The following is a 21405-nucleotide window of genomic DNA, read 5'->3' as shown; positions in this document are numbered from 1 at the left end:
TGAAATGTTTGGTTATCAAGCGAGGGAAGCGGGTTTATTCAGACACCCACACGTGCGCTTTCATAGGCGGCCCTGACCTTGAGTTCACGGCTCATACGCTCCCAATAAAGCGGCCTCATTAGACGCGGGGAATTTGTGCCAAACCTTGAGGATCAATGGCTGTAAAGAGCTCACCATACCACAGGAAGCAGAACAACTAAACATCGCTTTTCAGATTTTATTCCCACTTTGGTTTTCAGAGCCGTCTGCACTTATGAATGGATCTTGTAAAAAGATTATTGAGTTTGCATTTCCTGTCTGCCTTCATGTTCAGAATAAAATCCAAGCTTTCTGCACATTATATACTGAATAATGCCATCCTTTTGTTCTTTTTTAATAGCATGTGAAAGTGTTATTCTGTAGGGACCAGAGATATATTTAATATTCATTATATATATACAGAATGATTTAACTGTGAATACTCCAATTATTTTATCACACTTTTAATTTGGCAAAATTAACACCTAGGAGCATGTACTTTGGCTTTATTTTGGATGTGTCTATGAATCTTCAATTAATTTGTGTGAATTAGTTCAAACTGCATATTTTATATTTTCAATTATTTAAATCATTTTTCAATGTTAAAAGAAATCTATACATGCCATTTTTGTGTATTAAAATGTTTCAGTACTAAAACTGATATTTCTGTAATTTACTATTGTTTTCAAAGCAATGCCAAAGAAAATGCGCCAACAAAAACATGTTAAATATATTAAATGTTGTGTCAAGCGCTGGTAGTACACTTTTACAAACGTAAGCTCATTCTTAGTTATGGAGGTGTGCAGCTCCTGGGAGGTTCAGTGACAGTGTGAATGGAAAACAGATATGGGGCTTAAGAGCTCCGTGTGTGTGTGTGTAGCGTGTCGAGAGAGCAGTGTGTGTGTGTGTGTGGAGGTGAAAATCAGCTTGTCTCAGCAAAGTGCTGAATTCCTAGCAGAGTTCAGCGGCCCCGGGGCCATCAGACACAGCACCAGAGAAACAGGAGGATATGTTAATCCGTGTGTAAGCTGCAGTTTTGACCCCTGACCCCATTTCCAGTGCACACCACTCTCCTCTTTACATATTCATCGCCTTGCATCCTGTGTTTTAACCCCATCGATTAATCAGTGACTGCATCAACGTGCTCGGAGACGAATGTGACCGATGGGTGGCTGTGTTGATCAGACACTTCCATGTGTCCATGTGTGCAGCAGGACGACTCCTTCCAGATTTCTCTGCTATTTTAGCTTGATGCAATGTTCAATTTCATGAGGTTTTTCATTCAAAACATCACATCAGTGGAATTCAATTACACACCAATTAGAGAATGCATATTGTTTCTTTTCTTTTCTTTTCTATTCTTTTAAGTATAATTTTTAAGAAATGGCTTCTTCATAATCAACAATTATTTTATTTACTTTTTTTCTGTCATTTGTTTTTAATTTTTGGTTCTATTTTGTTGTTATTGTTCTTCTGTGTTGTTTATTTTCTTTTCTTCAGTTTTTACACCTGCTGTAATAACATCTGGCAAAGGGACTACCAATGAAAACATGCCTTCGGGCTAATTTGGGTACATTTACCCTCATGAATGTGGATTAATGTACTTTTTTTTAAATAAATAAATATACACGTTAAATAAATGAATAAATAAATGTACATTGTCCCTTTTTTAAATAATTATTAATAAATTAATCAATCAATGTATGTGACATTTGAATGAATTGTTTTATTTATAAAATGGATTTTTTTCCCTATTAAATGGTATTTTTTTTCATTTAATGTTTATTTTAATTATTTCAATTTTGTTTACTTCCTTAGTTTCTCACTGTTCTTAATTCCATTTAGAATTATTTAATATTTTAATATTTGTTTTTTTATTGTTCTATAAACATTCATATCAAATATAAAAAATTTCTTCATTTTTTAATTATTTAGTTTGTTTTCTTCATTAGTTTTGTATGGCCCTTATCGTTTGTTTGTTTAATTCATCATTTATTGATTAATTTATTTATTCATTCATTCATGTTTATTACTACTGGCCAAGCTAGGACACAAATACACCAATATTCTTTTCCCATTTAAAATCATTTATCAGCATTTTTTTATTTTAGATATTTAATTCAATATTTTTATATTCATTATTTATTTTTTCTGTTATTGCTGGCCTGACAAAAGAATGTGAATTTGTGTTACACCGAAAAGCACCAGTTTGAACTGTAATTATAAGATACTAACACAAAGAAAAAAAAAGACGGAGAGAGATTGCAAGTCAAGATGGGCTAAAAAAAAAAAAAAAAAAGTGAGGCTCTGTGCCGGCTCATCCCGCGGGAACTGTCGTCATGGCTACATCCTTCCAGCAGCAGCTCCCGGATTCCCAGAGAGAGAGAGAGTGATGAATGCAAGACAGGAGCAGCGACAGAGAGAGAGAGAGAGAGAAAGACAGACGGAGCAGCTCTTATTGCAGACTGAGATGCTAGATTACAGACTGCTGACACAACAACACAGTTTAAAAGACTATTTGAAACCACTTTGCATTGAATCCAACTTCCTTAATGCCATGCACTTGGTTTTGGTGTTGTATCTCACTGTATAGTGTATACAAATAGTTCTAGTCAATTTTCTATAGATACAGTTGTGCATAAGCTAAAGCATGCATCTGTGGAGTACGAGTGTTTATCTGTATTCATCAGCCGCGGTCGTGGACTCCTCAGTCCCAGCGGCAGACAGAGTTTTAATCAGAAATTCAAGCAGCTCTCTCACTCTCATGTTTATGTCTTCCACCGAACAGCCCTTTCAAGACAGACCTATTCAGCCCCGTCCACAACACATCTGAAAATGATGAAAACAGATATGAGGCGAGAATCACAAAGCCTGGCAGAGAAGAAAGACTACACAAAGAAACACAGTAGAGCAAACTCCTTCACAGGAAATCATAAAGAAAGAGAGAGGCTCCAAGGAATTGATGTCAAACGTCAGATGGCCATTTCTGATTAGATACAGATTTGAGAAAACGTCACCAAAATAAGGATACTGTGAAACTGGAAAATACTGTATATGAATAATATACTACTGCACATATAAATCAAATTAAAGGTCCTGTTTTTCATGATCCCATGTTTTAAACTTTAGTTAGTGTGTAATGTTGTTGTTAGAGGATAAATAATATCTGTAAAATTCTAAAGCTCAAAGTTCAATGCCAAGCGAGATATTTGATTTAACAAAATTCGCCAACAACGAACGACCCGTTTGGACCCTAACCCTATATTCCTCTAGTTCCTGCAGTAATGACGTCACTAAAACAGTTTTTTGACTAATCTCCGCCCACAAGAATACACAAAAAAGGGGGCGTGGTCTTGTTGTGCTCCGACGGAAAAGAGGAAGAGCTGCGTTTGTGTTTGTCGCCACGTCGTCAAAATGCTGTTATTTTCATCTCGGAGTCCAATCATCTTTGTTTGGGCTTCCCAGGGACGCTATACTTCGGTTACAATTTATGTTTAACTCTGTTCCCGAAAATTATAATCCACATGTAAAACTATGTGCAGCACATTTTCCTGAGGACAGCTTCCTCAATCTCAATCAGTGTAATGCTGGATTCGCACAAAGATTATTCGTGAAAGATGGAGCAGTTCCCTCTTTGTCTGGAGAAGGCGTTGTTTATGGACCACAACCGGTAAGTGTATTTTTTTTAAGTTGGTGCGTTTAACAGTTTCTGTAATTTATTACACAAAGAGCAACGCTGTTTAGTTTTGTTAACTAGATGGTAGCGGTGTGCAAAAAAACGAATGCGATTTTCATGCGCATCTCGTCAGTAAAAACGCTCCTGTGATTATAAGTACATCTCCAGCACGTGCGTTCTAGCCCAATCACGTTACCACGAGGGCAGCGCGCGCTCAGCTGCTGTCGAATCACAACACAGGAACCGCTGGCCCAATCAGAACTCGTTACGTATTTCTGAAGGAGGGACTTCATAGAACAAGGAAGTCATCAGCCCGTTTTTATGACAGTGAAAACAGCAGTATACAGATAGGTGAATTGTGTGAAAAATACTGTGTTTAAACGTGACCTTTAATACTAACATAAGGTACTTCAACACTTGACCATTACCTAAAGTATAAAGTAGGGTCCCTGTTATATTGTGACAGTTTATATAAGAAAAAAAAAAAAAAAACCTTATGTTATTATTTTAACAATAAACAAACAGTCTTGTTTATTATTATTATTATTATATTGCTTAAATAATAATAATAAAACTGAACTGTTAAGTATAATTGTTTTATTGCTATATTAAAAGTAATTTTTAACCCTTTTTTCAGTTTTAAATGTAAAATTGTAATATTGTAATAAAAAAAATACATGACCATTTATTTATATTATTTTCTATATATTATTTTCTTTATTTTCTTGCTATATTAACATTTGTTTAAAAGTACAAAGGTTTTTTTATTTTGTTCACTTTTGTTAATTTTTATTTTGGTATAGTAATACAAAAATACATTAGCTTTGTTATATTATTATTACAACTGCTCCTACTATCAGTGTTTTTCACCATTTCCCTTATTTGGTCTTTCCTGTTCCGGTCCTCGTTGTGTTAATTCGTTTCCAGCTGTGTTTGATTAATTAGTTCATTTGCTCCCAGGTGTGTCCCATTGTTGTCTGTGTATTTATAGTGTGTTCTGCCCCTTGTTTCCTGTCAACTGTTAAATGTCATCCCTGATGTTCCTGTGTTCGGTATCTCCTTGTTTCATGAATAAACATCAGGTTCGTTATCCCGCGCCTCCTTTTTCCAGCGTTTTGTGACAATTACTACAATGTAATAATAACATCATTTTTTTTAAATAATACTTTTAATTATTTTAGTTTTATTATTTATATTGTAGCAATAAAATAATACAATACATTATGGTTTTCTTTATTATTACTACTACTACTAGACTTTAATAACAATAATATAATAATAATAATCTGTAACAGAAATAAAGATCTTCAAGGAGTTTAGTTAACTTAATTTGTCAAAGTGTTAATGAATATTTAAACTGATGACAAAGTGTGTGGGGAATAAACCCAACATTAGTCTGTCACTAATGCAGGACTAACAATTAACACTGAAATGTCAGATGTAGTGAAAGCGCAGAGATAGAGGCGCGTGCTGCCAAAGTCATTGGATTCTCAAGGACACTGCGGCGAAAAAGAGTGTGTGTGTGTGTGTGTGTGTTTGATGGAGAGAGACGAGCACGCAGGAATATGAGAGGCAGCCTGGGAATACACTCACAAGGATTGGCAACACCGTGAGCATGTGTGAGCGTGTGTGAGCATGTGTGAGTGTGTGTGTGTGTGTGTGTGTGAGTATTTGTGCCAGCGTGTGTGTGTGCTCTTGTTTTTGTGACATATCAGGACACAACTCTGTATAATGACATGGGTATGACACAGGTATTACAAGGAGAGGGTGACTTATGAGAACATAACCCATGTCCCCATTTTTCAAAACGCTTATAAATCATACAGAATGAGTTTTTTTTTTGAGAAAGTAAAAATGCACAAAGTTTCCTGTGAGGGTTAGGGTTGGTGAAGGCCGACAAAATACACAGTTTGTACAGTATAAAAACCATTACGCCTATGGGATGAACCCACTTTTCACAAAAACAAACGTGTGTGAGTGTGGTACTGAGGGCATCTGCTCCACCGAGCATCCTGGGGGAAGTATAGTGATGACGGCAGACTGTGGGCAGGAGAATCACGTTAATTGCTAACGAATCGAGGGTTACAAGACAGAAGAGTAAAGCGGATTCAAGCGGACACAAGTTGTTAGTCTTCGCAACTTACACTTGTAGTTCAAACCAGCAGAGACTGATTAGCCACCATTTCAGAGTGTGTTGGTCTGTAGAACAGTGACACACTCCATTACCTGAGTCCACTCTCCACATCCACTCCAGCACAGAGCCAGGACCAACAGAATCAACACAATGTTTGATTGGTACATTTCTGCCCAGGCCAAGACGAGATCAATGCCATCCACAAGCATTACTTCGTTATTTTTTGCTCAAGGCCCTTCACTTCACAATCACAACTGAGTAGGTGTGATAAATTGGCCTTTCCTGTGTCAGTGGACGCTTGAGAATGAGCCGTCCCTGTGCAGACAGAGAGGTGTGTGATTACTTCACCAGCTCTCTCTACTGATTCAGCTGTAGATCATGAGCGATGCTGAGACTCACATCTGTAACAATCTGAGATCGTCCTGAAAACTGTTCTGGGAGTAACACAATCTGGTAGCGCTGCCCGCAAGACTGTGATTACACAACAACATGACTACATTCTGAGAATAAATACAAACAAAAATAAGAAAATAAAACATTAAATGATGATTATGATGATGATTGTAAAAATAAAGTACTACAAACAAAATAAATAGAAAAAAATTTTTTAGTGCTGGGCAACGATCATGTATTTTTTAAAATCACGATTAAATCGCATTATTGTCTGCGATTAATCGCATTATGCACAAAACAATTAATGCAAAAGTAGTGTATTGTGCACTTTTTTTCATTTAAAAGTAGGCCTACTGCTATATAAACATTTGTAATAACATTTCATTTGCAAACGCTTTCATAAAGAGCTTTTAACAGCAGTATTCCTTTTACATAGTAGCCGTTAAATATTTATTGCAACCTAAATCTCAACTTATAACAATGTAACTAAATAAATATAAAATATATTTAAAAAGAAAAAATATATAACCATAAAACAAGCTATTTGTCACTGCCAGGACAGTAATGTTTTTATAGACCATATTTTATAACTTGTTATAAGTTATGCTTCGAGTCCAGAGCCTCGATCAGAACACAATAACAGACATCTTCCTATTAGAGACCTGCACGATGGAGGAGGAGGGCAAGAGCGCGCTTCAGTTATATATAGATCAGTGAGCGTGAGCGCTAACCACACTGGAGCGCAGATCGTCTGATACGTGCTGCATGATTGTGTGAATATTTCTGAGCGGCAAAAGCGATAGACGTGTAAACCAATATATTGTGAGAGGGACGTGTGTTACCGCGTACCATACAACTCAAAATAATAAACCACAAAGTTAACAAAATGATGCACGCCACTGTGTTGAGCAAAGTCATGATAAAGTCATGATTACAAGCTCATTGCATTCTTTTCTGTTAAAAATAACAGTGGTTTGTGAATGTTGATGCTTAGCATAAATAATTTGATCGGGAGCATCCCCTCCTGTGACCCATGATTTGTCTGTATGTGTATTCAGAGACTGTGAGCAACGAACTTTCATAATAATAAAAAAAACTGCATTAACATATGATAAAATAATTGTCGGCGTTAATCAGTTAATGCATTAACGGGATAATAACAGTTAACTTGCCCAGCCCTGCTATTTTTATATTACACTGCAAAAAATGTGATTAATAATAATAATAATAATAAAAACAACAACAACAACAACAACAATAATATAAAATCACTAAAATTAAACAAAATTCAGAAAAAATAACTTATTATCATTGCTAAATACAAATATAAAAATTGTTACAAAACAAAATAAATTACTATTTTATTATTTTACTGCACAATAAAATTGTGCACTTAAGAAAAAAAGCCTATTATTATTTTATTATTACTGCTAAAAAGCACTACAAATATTACTAGTGTAATATTTCACTGTAAAAATATATAATTTTGATACAATAAAACAAATATTAAACATCAATGAGATCCAAAAAATAGCATTGGTCTCCATTTACTTTCACTGTACTGACAAAAACAGTGAGACATTTTTCTTTTTCCTCGAATCTTTCTTCAGTGAACTATCCCATTAAGCAAAGAGAAGGCTCAAACTGGTTCTCAGGAGTAAACAGTTCTCGTTTAACTAAACATCTCCAAAGAGGTACATGGAGACAAGCATGCAAACTTTGTCCAATTGCATCCCAACTTCCATTTGGATTGTAAATGGTGTAAAACCTGGCATTTCCCACTAACACGGTTCGGTTTCATCAACAAACACCAGCGGCTGTGAGGGCCAGTACATTCTGACAAACTAAGACTCAACACTTGAACCGCGTCCAGACCACCCTGTACTAATTATTCCCAAAATAAGCAGTGGGGGAAGAGTTTCTGTGCTCCACACCCATAAAGCATGTCCTCCAAATAAACCTGAGCGAGCAGATCTGAGAATGATGCGGTGGTCCAGAGGAATGCTGACCCAATCAGGACGGCTAGTTCGAGAGGTCAAGAGAGAGGGGTCACGTACCGTCAGCGCTCACGTCCCGCTCCTGTCCAGACCCTCCCACAGAGCACAGACTCACTGTTGTTTCTGGACCTGGAGAAAGAAAGAGAATTTATTCAACCCTTACTGAAGAAGAAGAACACAAACACAGACAAGACACAAAAGTGCTGTATTCGTGAAAATCTTTAAAATACATCGTCACAAATATTGATGGCTATCTCCACATTATAGGTCACAAATAATAAACAGGTACTTCTGTTAGAAGTAGCCTAATTTAAAAGACACACACACACACACACACAAATATACTTTTTCACAAATGATCTTTTAACTGAAATAAGTTGCTATATGTATATGATTATTTGAAATAGTTTATTTTATTAATATATATTATAATAACACATTTTTTTTAATATATACACCGTTAAATTGAATACATTATACATATATAATATATATACACTTTTTTTTTATAAATGTTTAATAAAAAAAATTGTATTAAGGTAATTTAACATTTATGCATTGATATATTTTTTTTAAATGCCGTTTTTTTTTTACTTTGTTCATCAAGGAATCCAAAACTTTCAGTCTTTTCAAAAATAAAAATAAAATAAATAAGTAAAAACCAACCGTTTTCAACTTTGATAATAATAATATGATGTTTCTTGAGCAGCAAATTAACACATTCGGATGATTTCTGAAGATCATGTGACACTGAGGACTGGAGTAATGATGCTGAAAATCAGGAATAAATTACATTGTTTTTAATTGTAAAAATATGTATTATTATAAATACTTTATTAAAAATGTAAATAAAAATATATCTAAATTATTATAAATAAATGCAGCCTTGAGAAGCGTAAGAGACTTTCAAAAACATTAAATAAAACTGATCTCAAACACTTGAATAGCAAACTGTGTATTCATTCATTTGTGCAACAGTATTAAATGTGTTCTTTGTTTTAATGTATGCTACTAAGCCACATGTCACAGCACAAAGCAGTATCACACGATCTCATCCAGTTGAGGCTCTGGGCTGTGGTCTGTGTGAGAGTTAACAGCAGTGACAGTTTGGCTGCACAAGGTGGGCTGCTTTTCTCCATCATCTCAGCGCTCTGTGAATCACACTGATACATCTACATCCTCAACGGACTCCGGTGGGAAAACAACAACACCGCGCTCGCTTTATCTCTCAGAAAGAGAGAGAGAGAACTCCAGATAACAGGCGCAGTTCAGCACCATGCACCAGTTTACCGATGATCACTCAACTCCACGGCTGCGGGGGAGGAAATGACACGACCTCCCAGCTCTGTAAACAAGAGCCGCAGCCGTCATCATCAAATCACCATCCAGTGTTGCTGGTCACAGGGTAAATCCATTTCCACTGCTGCGCTGTGATCCACATTTAGAGATGGAAGAACAGAAAAGCAAGAAAAGCGAGGTCCCTATGCTGCTAGTGCCGTCACCAGAAGCAAACGCACCTCAACCAGCAATCATTTCTCAATTAAATCACGTGATGCAGAGAGCTGATGTGTCTAACGAGAGCACACAACATACGGCCTCTGGCATTATAATAAAACAGAATCCAACACTCTGCTGCTTTTATTCTCTAATCTTATCAAATCTCACAGCAGCTGCCTGTGTTTTATCCACGGAAACCTCCATCTTCTATGAATACAAATGAAAGCTATAGTGCTGTCATGATCAAGACATTTACAGTTTTCACTTTATTTTAATTTTATTTCCTTTTTATATATTATTCCAAATACGTATTCTATTTTATCTCCAAATTGTATTTTATACAGCATTTCATTTTTCTGGATTCTGTTGTAATGGTTAAATTAAATTTTATTATTCAAAAAGCTTGTCTAATTAATTTAAGTTCACATCAATTTATTACAAGTTTAACAAAAAAAATATATATATTTTTTTCTCTTTTTTCGGTTTAAATTTTATGGATTCCATTTCAGTGATTTAATTATATTAAGAAGAAACTAAATTCATATAGAATTTAAAAGAAAATGTAATAAATGTTTTCCTTTGAGGCTTTGAAAAATATTCCAGAGAGTCAGGTCAAATGCTCAACATATCTAGAATATATTAGGCTATTTAAAATATAAAAACGGGAAATAAAGACACTCATTTAAGTCTGAAACAGCAACATGTGACTAGAATTTAAAGTGCACAGTTATCACAGTCGAACAGCTGAGTTAAGGCAATTATGTAATAATCTCTGGTCTGATGGACGCGGTCAGTGAGCAGTTCCTGACAATGCATGAGGAAAGCAGCTCTAGGTCATACAGATCTACCATTTATTAGTCCTGGAAGCACAATAGATGAAAACAATCACTGTTAATCACCAGCTCTTTCCCTCCAATTCCAGAATGATAATTCAGTTTTTAGTGGGCACTCAACCGCTGTGTCTGAGCACTCCTGAAACTGACCATGTGCTTCATGCTCCACCTCCGTCGATGGACATCTTGCCAAGACTGAGCTGTTCAGTATCACTGCAGCACGCCTGATTGTGTGAGGAGAAATAATGCGCTGAAAACCGTTTCTGCCGGGAGACGGGTAACAATGGGCCATCTCTAATCTTTCCAGCTGAAATATTAATCTGCCATATCTGCGTTCATGAGCCATACAGCAACTTTGTATCCCTGGACAGAAAAGGAGGAGTATTTAGGTCACAAAGTTAAGAGTGGGAATAAAAGAGGGTAAGAGGAAAGCCGGGGAAATTAGGAAGCAAGGAGAAGAGAAAACTAAAAACAAGGAATGGAATGAAGGAATAACCCAAAAATAAGGAAACAAAAGAGACAAAAAAGGAACAAGAAAGAAAGAAGCCAAAAATGTATGAATAAAAAACATTTAATTAAAGCAAAAATACAAAAGGGGCATAAAGAAAAACTGAAGCAAAGACAGGACAATGCATGAAAAAGAAAGAAAAAATACATTATGAAGAACATGAAAGAGGGACGAGACGAGAAAAGAAAAGAAAGAAAAAATACATTATGAAGAACATGAAAGAGGGACGAGACGAGAAAAGAAAAAGAAAAGAAAAGGAAAAATTAAAGACATTATGATGAACATCAAAGAGGGATGGGATGGGACAGGACGAAGCGAGAAAAGAAAAGGTAAAGAAATGAAAGGAAAGGAAGAAACAAGAGACAGAAAAACAAGCAACAGGAAGAAAGGGTGAATAATCGGAATGAAAAGAAGCATATAATGCAAATATAGTAAGAAAGAAAGAAACAGGAAACATAACAGACAGAAATTAAGAAAAAAGGTAAAGAGGTAAGTACATGAAGGAAGCATAACAGACAGAAAAAGTAGGAAAGGAGGAAGGAAGGGAAATGGTTAATAAGAGGAATGAAAGAAAGCAAAAGGAAAAAAGAGGGAAGGAAGCATCACAAAAATTAAGAAGAGAAAAAAAGGTCAGAAATGAAACTTTGGTTCATTTTACAGCTGGACTTCAACAGCATCAGAAGACCTAATGAGACACGAGAAACACAAGTAAACAGCGTTTATGACTAAATACCGTGAAGATATATGGAAGCACCACACGGTTGGTTGTTCTGGAAGACTGTTTCGATGTGTTTCAACAACAAGTCTTAGTGCTACATTGATCAAGCTGCACTAAAATAGAGGCATTAGCAGAAGTGTGATCAATGCGCAGAGCCTTAATTCAGACATCAATAATCACACTCTTACGTGAGCTGCTATCATACAAAGTGCTGCTCACTCAATTATCCAGCAAAGCAAATGTGGAGACAGAAGTGAATAATGGCTCCTCATGAAGATGAAGGCCATGGCAATTTATTTCAAATGCTTTCTGTCAAGATTACAAACTAATCAAGCTTAAAAGAAAAACATAGAACAAGAAATTAATAACAAAAAACTCTTCCTTGTCACTCCATGAATAAATACATACTGTCAGCATGCTACATTTCCGTCTAAATTAATTTGAAAATACTATACTAATACTGAAAATACTTAATACTAATAAAAATGTAAATATAAAAATATATATACAGAGTTTTAGAAACAATTTAATCATAAAAATTAAATTCAAGGAAGAAAGAGGAAAAGCAAAAAAAGCAGCAAGAAAGGAAGGAAGAAAAAGCATATAAGACATAAAAAAATAACTCCAGACATTTTTGCTTGCCACATTTTATGAATAATTCTGTGGAAAAACTACTAAATAAATTATTTCTTTTGCTTATTATTACTTATTATTAGCAATAACTGGAATAATCTGGCGATACGATACGCATCACGATACATGGGTTGTTTTACGATACATTGCTATACTGCAAGAGGATATATATTGGGGTATTTCTTATATTTGACCCTGCTTTTAAGGTTAACAGTTAAAGGTTACACCTGTGACATACAATGTCATAACATTTTGATCTGAACAATAAATTACATCTGCTTAATATATAAAAAATAAAGTTTGTGAAGGATTCCTAAAGAAAACAAAACAATTGTAAAGCAATAAATACAGATGTTGAACATTCTCAGAAGAACCTCTCAACTTCATAATGGTTTGTATTTATGTTCTGCGCCGAATTACTGAGGCCACGACGTGAGCATCACCCCAGCTGCACAAAACGCCCCCACCACGAGAGAAAGCCGCAGCCGTGCAGTGCCCCGCTCCAAGGCTCTTCACACGGGACGTGGCTGAACCGAGGTGCCACCCATGCCGTGGTCTAAGGGTGAACGTTACCACAAAAACCCAAATGATGCCACACTTCAGCTTTGTACACCAAAATGGGAACTGGAACAATTCTTTCATCCTCCATTACTGGCAGCGAGTGGACTATATATTAACGCTAACGATAGTGGCGTACCCTAATGCTAGTATTCCTGTCACTGTTTAAGCTCAGAGATGAATGCTGCCATCTAGCAGTCGGGATATAAACCCATAACGAAACAACTGCCATGAATCTTTTATGATTTTGTTTTATAATTCTTTTTTTTTATATTAATATTGCATTTTTGAGAATCGATACAGTATCGCCAAACAAATTATTACGATGCAATACATGTGACTATATTTTCTTACACCCCTAAAAACGATTTATAATTTCTTTTATAAATAACAAATAAGTGCAGATTCCCTTCTAAACGAAATAAACACTTAATTACTAATGAAATATAAAAATAATAAAATAAAATCCTAATCCTAATTTTTTTTTTTAAAGTAGAAAGTATAAAGAGACAGCAAAATGCATCAAAGAGAAAGAAAAAAATTAAGGAAAAGGAAGCAGAGAAGGCACATTTTTGCTTGTCGTGCTTTATGAATAACTATACAAAACCACAAAATCAACAAATATTTGGGTTTGTTATAAACTGTTATGTATATAAATATTCATTTTATAAACTACAAACTAAATTTAATCTAAAATATCTCTTAATACTAAAGTCACTAATTTTTTTTATATATATATTTATTTTTATAATACATTACAGATTCATATATTGAGTTTTTAACATAAGGACTTCTTTTTTGGACAAGCACCCTGTCCTGGATGCAGAACAGATTCAGAAATCCAATCATGTTTCCAAATAAAGTTTTGATAATAAATAATCTCTGAAGGTATGAAAGCGATGCCAACATCTCCAGCACTCTGCTCAAAACGAGGTCTATATTTGTCACAATGAGGAGTGTTATTCCCGCGTCTATCTCCACACACGTGCGACGAGCCAAGTGGGATCGTCAGTAAAGAGGAGCGTGTGGTGATGATGGAAAGAGAAATTCAATTAGCGCTCTCAGACAACGTCTCCCACACAGCTCTCCGCTCTCAATGCTGGAGAAAAGGTCGCTTTCCAGATGAGAATAGCTCCAACTGTTAGATACATGTCAAGCAGACGCCATCTTTGCTAGAGATTTTGATTGGTAAAGGACGATGTAATCTACAGACGCCTCCTTGAGCTCCGCGATCAGATATCATAGAAACGGCATCTTCTGCCATTGAGCCATAAAGCCTATAATTATAAAATGGCACGGACAGAAAATATAAACTACAGTCCTCTGAAGATTCTCTGGCTCACAACTGCTTTTTCAAGACAAACTTGCTCCTTGTCAGATAACGCTCTTCCTGAAAAAAGGCCAACGCCCTTCTGAACGTGTTGTGTCAGAGCTTTGTATGAAAAATGGAAACTTCATCATTCTCAAGAATTAGTTTCAATTGACAAAGCAGTCTGACTGCTTCTTACTTAGGATATCAAGAAGAATCTGCAGGCCAAACCCTAATTTTCTGTTGTCAGCAGCTATAAAGGTCAGGGACGGCATTATTATGAAGTACCAGTGGCCTTCAGCTTTCAGCAAATGCTGTCCCTTCAGCATTATTTAACATGTTTTATAGAGGAATTTAAAAGGACCTGCCATAAAATGTTGAAATAAAATAATTCAGCAGGAAATTAACATCTAAATTCCTTTGCACAACACATCTGTAAGCAGTTTTTAGTTAACTGTCCTTACTGCTTGAATTCTTGGAGGCAGTTAAAGCAGAAGCAAAAAGCATATCTGTTGATATTAAATTAAAAGCAGGACAGAAAATATTCCATTTGTGTTTCTTTTGCATTATGGTAATAAGAATTGCAGTGAATTCATGCAAATTGTATCTTAATGCAAAATAAAAAAATATATACAAAATCTTCCTTAAAATAAGAAAGATTTCCTTTAATCAAAATAGAATTGGTTCGTTTCTTTTGATTTGGAAATAAGACCTGGACAAGTTTTGATGGGTTTTATGCTTTATGATTCCTCCATTAGTATGAAATAGATGATGTGTAAATTTAAAAACAAAGACTAGTAAACATTAAAACATTCACTTGCAAAGAACACAAATCGCATATTTGCTTCATTTCTGCCTTTGCAGAATTTTAATGTGTTTATGAATTGGACTGCACAGATTCTTTTCTGTGTTCATTCAAATGACCGTGAAAACCCATAAAGACTTCAGTGTGAACGGAGTGAGTGAATTATCAGTGCCAGGCTTAGACATCCAGATGTTCTCCGCAGAGAGTGAGAGACTGCATCTGAACCCAGACAAGCACAGGGATAAAAAAAAAAAATTAAAAAGATGAAAAAAAGAGCAAGGCCTAAAAATACTCCATGCCAGCACATGAACAAAATCACTAGACTAAAAACACTACATCTTCTGAGATATTTTCCTGAGAAATTGTTTTGGAGGGGTTTATTTATGTATTTCCTGTCTGTAATTCAAGAGGTATTAAAGATAACATTTGTTTATCAATCTTTGAATATGGGTAAAATTCAACAATTTGAACATGGCGCAGCATCGAAGCACCAATCCCTCTGAAATTGAACATATGGGGTCTTAAAATTAACATACCTCAAGAAATGTTTAAGAACCAAAACCTATTGAGATATCTTTAAGTGAAAAGCATATATAAACTTTGGAAAATGAATACTTATGGCGTGCAGACAGATTTATGCAACTGTGTTAATAGAAGTAAAGAAGATTCATTTCTAGTTTAAAAGTTTAGTTCTTCAGACATTCCTCTTTAAAAGCTAAAAACATCAGTTGTATGCAAAGTGGTTCACTACTGTTTTTTGACCACTGAAAATGTGTACAGTTTATTCTTGGAGCCACACTGAAATACCAATATGCATGCAAACCTTGGGAGAGGAAATTCTTTCCCTATTTTTGGACTGTCACCATTGGCATATAACACAACAAAGGTTGCTTAAATCAACACATTTTACTAACAGCCCTTACAATCTCTTGAAAATAATGCTGCTGCCATCTTTCTGTCAGCAATTCAATATAATAATTTAAATAAACATTATATCAATTAGTGAAATGTTTTTTTGTGTTATATGTTATATTCACAGCATCCCCCTTTTTACTGTACATTTCAGATTATTTTTACACTTAACACAGCAATCATTAAAAAGCAGTGTTTCTAAACTGCATTTCTTGTGCTAAATATAGCAGTGAGTTTAAGCGGTGTTGAAGGGAGGATTCAGACGGCACCTGTAAGTTTATTGTGGTTCCCCTACGAAAGGTCAGAGTCGTGCCGCTGGCGTCTGATGTGAAAGGCTCACTAACTCACAAATGATGAAGCCATTCTCCTCTGCCATTCAACACATACAGCTTCTCACCAGGATCCAAGCGCCTTCCATGAGACCAGACGTGTCCTGCAGAGATCTCGCACAGAGCGTTCCAGCCCTGTTTGAGCAATAAAGCGGTACTCTCCTCTGCCAAAGCAGGATTGTTAGCCTCGACTCCCACAGACAATGGCTTAGCAAAGCTATTATAGCAAAGAGACAGATCTCCCCCTGCCCGAGAGGAAAATAATCCTCAACAGTATGTTTTATCTGACAGATCGGGACTTTTTGACCCTGGCTCACCCACAACACTGTTTGAGTGGTATAGTAACGCTGGTTACTGAAGGTAGCAATTTGGTGAAGTGCACCAAAAGGGTGGAAGTGTTAAACAGTAGCTGCTCTGAAGACAGTTTTTCAGTCTGTAATAAAACCTATTATCTTGCTGAATGATGTAACTGCCTTTAACTTTTATTGTGGCAGACTATTTCTACACTATTTAAAAAAAGTTTTATCTGTTAATATTATTTAATAGAACCAAGTTAACATGAAAAAAAAAAAGTTAATACATTAACGTTAAATTAATGGGACCTTATTGTAAGGAGCTCCGCATTTAACAACAGATTTTATTCATGAATGCATTATGTATTATAAACCAACAATGTACAAAAAATATTTAATTAAAGTACAGGTGCATCTCAATAAATTAGAATGTCGTGGAAAAGTTATTTTATTTCATTAATTTAAAGGCCTTTTTGCAGGGTACATTTTTCAAGGATTTTTTGCAATTTGCTTGTTGGTAATAAACCTTTAAACTGTTATCTATTGTATTTTATGTTGTTGGATATCACAAAACGGAATATAATACGAAAAAGTAGGTACTATCTTACAGCGGTCTCCTTTCCCCCACAATGCACTGCATTATGTCACGTTGGGGAAAGAATTTACCAAAGCCCGCCTTGAGAGCATTGAGAGTGACTAAAGAGACGAGTAGTAGACGAGAGTATTCAGATAGCGCAGATTATAGATAAATAGATAGACAGACAGACAGACAGATAGATATCGACCAACAACGGCCAAAACGCACTCACTTCCCTACAGCACAAGCTTTCCAGCGCAGTTTCCATGGGACAGCACCCACACAGTCACCTGCCAAACACAGCGACAGACACACGGCTACGTTTGCAACAACATTTCACCGGAGGAGGAGATAAACGCTTAGAAATGCCCATATAGCTAGCATGATGCCTTCTATTTCTAGATGACAAAGACAAAGAGAGCTATGATGTCAGATCGCTCTTTCAATAGGAAAAAAATCTCATCATATTTGCAGTACAAACCTTGTCAATGAACTATGAGGGCAAAAAAATAAATAAATAAATAAATACAGAAACAAAATAATCGTTCGTTAATCGTAATCGAGGTAAAATGTTCAATTAATCCAGGTTTTGATTTTAGACCATAATCGTCCAGCCCTAGAGTAAAGGGCTAGAGTAAAAAAATAAAATAAAAATAAAAAAATCTCAAAATTCAAATGTTCTGATGCGGAAAAAACAAGTGATTGTAAAGTCACTGAATTATTTTAATAAATTCAATAAAATTTTTCATTTTTCCATTGCACGTGTTCAAGATGTCAGAGCTGTCACTTCAAGGAGTTACAATGCACGTGACAAAACATAACTTCATTTTTTGATGAACTATCCATTTTTAAGCTTTGCATTGTCCTAAAGCTGATGAAGTTCATTCAGCTAGTTCGTTCACATCAACTTCTTGTTATCGTGAGAGTTTAAACACTACTACTCAAGTCTGGCCTGAACAGCAACAGTGGACCTGAAATCGATAGACATCCCGTCTGAATGGGTCACAAAGAGCACTCTGTTCACTGCTTAAAAACACGCCCCCTGCTTAATATAGAGCTCAAACGAGGGCTATTTCAGCTTCAGCCATCCATTAAACAAGCCAACACTCAGTGTCTGGCTCTCATTTGCCCAAGAGCCAAAATATTTACCTTTGCATGTTCTCTCATCCTGCATTGCGTGCCAAAGAAATCGTACACTGGTTTAACACACACATGCAAGTCAGGCAGAAAAAAGGAGGGGGGGTTGGATATTATGTCACTTGACTATTAAAATAAAGACAAATCACCAAATTAAAAAGTGATGCAATAGCCACTAGTGAGGGTTAAGGCTGTACAGATTACAGCAGTTAATCCACTCATGCAGGACACATCTGTGATCTTGAAGTTTTTCACCTGGGAAAAAACGTTGCACATCTAGATATGCATTGCACAAAGAAAGCTAGAGTTAGGAACAAAACAGGAGAAGGGGGGGCTCTTCTGTACATCACCCTTCACACAAATCTGGGCCATGCCCAATTATTTTACTCCTGCAGTTACCATGGAGACTGGCTCCCTCCCACTCCTGGGTGTTAAGAGATGTTGGAGGCCAAGCCTGATGCGCGGTGCAGTTTGTGCCATCACCCCTCTTGTTTTTAACGCAGCTGCCGTCTCCTAACCACTCCGCTTTACCAGCACAACAGGAAACAGCTGTGAACTCGCTAATAAGCAGAAGATGACTCTGTCAGTGCCACCTCATTCACTCAGAAATCCATGAGAAGATGAGCTCATCTCGAGGAGTATGGAGTGTGACCCACAGTGTTAATGGAAATCAGGAAATCTGTTTCAATGGATCCTGGAATTAACAGACATGATGCATTGCTGTACCAATGCCTGTAACTCTGAAAGATACAATTATAAAATCCAAAATTGAGTTAAATATATTCTCTTTAACAGAAAACACTTTAAGACTTACAAACGGCAATGGCTTCTTCAGACTACAGTGCAGTTCTTCCGGATATTTGTGACATCACAAATTCACTCATTTAAATAATTCACATTAATGCACAGTGAGTTGAACTAGAGAATATGAAGAATCCGGCTTGAACTGGTTGGGCAAAATTGCCACCATAGTTAATATTTAAATATGCAGTAATGGTAGAAGGCGTGTCATTTCCGAAACACTAACCAATCAGAGCACATTTCTTGTTTCAGGAGGAGGAGTTTCAGGGAAACAGAAAATAAACTGGTTCGAGAAGGACTTGGAGAAGAGGTGCTGCAGTTAGGGATGCATGATATTATCAGAAAGTTATCAGAATTGGCTAATAATGGTTTAAAATATAAACAGCCCAATATGAAAAATTATGTTTATTTACTTAGGGGGCGCTGTTGGCCTACTTGTAAGAAAATTAAAGGAAAATACAGTACATAACATTAAGGTACTTGTGTTTCTGATTAAATAAAGCAGTAATCAATGTCATAAAATCACAAGTAGGCTTTGTATTTTAAGGTCAGAATTATAGCTTACAGTTCACAAATAAAAAAAAAAAAAATCACAAACATGTCATGTTCAACAACTCTTTTGCTTAAGACAGTCTAAAAATGTTAAATCTACAAATAAAATGTTCAGGTTGCCACTGCATCTGTTTGAATAAAAAAAAATATATATTTCAAAATACTCTCATTATAAAAGAACATTATTGTTTATTTAATTCTATCAAGTAGGTTTTCTATTCTAAAATCTATTCTAGCACAGCAAAAAACAAAATCAAGACTTCAAAAAGGGCATATTGGCACTCTTTTTAAAAAATGTATATAATTAAATTCATTCAAAGTCAGGTTGAATCTTGTATAATTTAAAAATGAAGTTGAAATTGGTTTTGATTGATTGATTTTGATGAGTTGATGACTAATGGAAAAACATATGTTGCCATGACAATGATCATATAGCAAATTCTTTCAGGTTATATTTTGTTCCTAACTTGGATTCTTACCAACTACTTTTTCAACTAGGTACTTATTTTAAATGTAGTTTGTGTTAATGTATTAGTTGAAGTTCCTCATAATTTTTGAGCCGAATAAATGCTGCTGTTATTTTAAAAATAAGTTCAGAATAAGGGTGCACAATATATATCGGCCGATAATTAATGCACATCTCGTCATTAAAGCCAGTTATTGAATCAGTGACTAATTCCATTAGGTGTGTGATTTAACATAGTGCAGCTGTTACTACACAGAGCCGTTGTTAACTGACAAGCTGCGCAAATTCACCTTCATTATCAGCTTGAAATTGCGCAGCTTGTCAGTTAACAACGGCTCTGTGTAGTAACCGGCTTTACTGACGAGATGCGCAATAAATATCGGCCAATATTTATCGTGCACCCCTAGTTCACAACAACATTTATATTTATTTGGCACACACACACACAAATGTAAAATATCGTAATTATGGTGAAATGATTAAATTTAAAATTTACATGAAATAAAATAAATTAGAAACATTTTATTTACATTTATTATCTATTTAGATCAATGTATATTTAAAAACACTGAAAAGAAACCAGTTTCGGAACTCTTTTAATGCTAACGCTAACACTATACTGCTACTTGTTGAAAAGATTTAATACTGGAAAAACTACACTTTTACGAAAACCAATTAGTTAGTCACACTACAACTTGTTAATTAAGTAGCATTAACTACTTTTAGTTTTTATTATGCATTAAAATTATATATAAGGTTTCCAGAAAAGTAAGAGCGACTGTCTCTTCCATGATTCTGGTACTTGACACGGGCATTACCAGCAGAAAGCAGGAGATAACTAAAGCCTGTAATCAGCTTAACATTAAAGGCTTATAATCAGTGCCTCTGTGTCCTAAGCCGCTGCTGAGATGCTACCGAGGTCCACACAGGACCAGAGGCATCTCAGGCCACATGCACACGGTCAGACATTTCTGATTTCTGTGGTGCACTGTAGTTCTGACAAATTGATATATGCCGCCAACTCTGCACAGTCTGGCTGGGTATTCAAGTTAACGCAGTCAGTTAGGTCTTAAATAAATGTTAACAGCCAGGAATAAAGATAAAAATCGAATGGGTGTCAAAATATTAAATCTGTGCATTAGGCCTTCAGTGTAAACGCAGCCCCTGTGACCTCTTGGTGAAAGAGGAGGTTAGTAATAACGATCGAGGTTTACATCAGTTCAGACTCAGATCTCCAGAGACTGCACCATCTTCTAAGA

At 35.7% G+C, this 21405-nt stretch overlaps 1 protein-coding gene across 3 annotated transcripts in view; it reads right to left on the bottom strand.

Annotated features, from left to right (window-relative positions):
- The window catches only part of LOC113109655 (spermatid perinuclear RNA-binding protein-like), a 79234-nt gene that overhangs the window by 43143 nt on the left and 14686 nt on the right, over nucleotides 1-21405 (bottom strand). For all 3 annotated transcript variants that reach the window (XM_026273357.1, XM_026273359.1, XM_026273358.1), the window contains exon 2: nucleotides 8279-8347. The gene's annotated coding sequence lies outside the window, so the exon portion shown is untranslated. The remainder of the gene's footprint in view (nucleotides 1-8278; nucleotides 8348-21405) is intronic.

This window comes from Carassius auratus, chromosome 10 (assembly GCF_003368295.1).
Source record: "Carassius auratus strain Wakin chromosome 10, ASM336829v1, whole genome shotgun sequence".
Lineage (NCBI taxonomy): Eukaryota > Metazoa > Chordata > Actinopteri > Cypriniformes > Cyprinidae > Carassius > Carassius auratus.
This window is presented reverse-complemented; position numbering and strand designations above follow the sequence as displayed.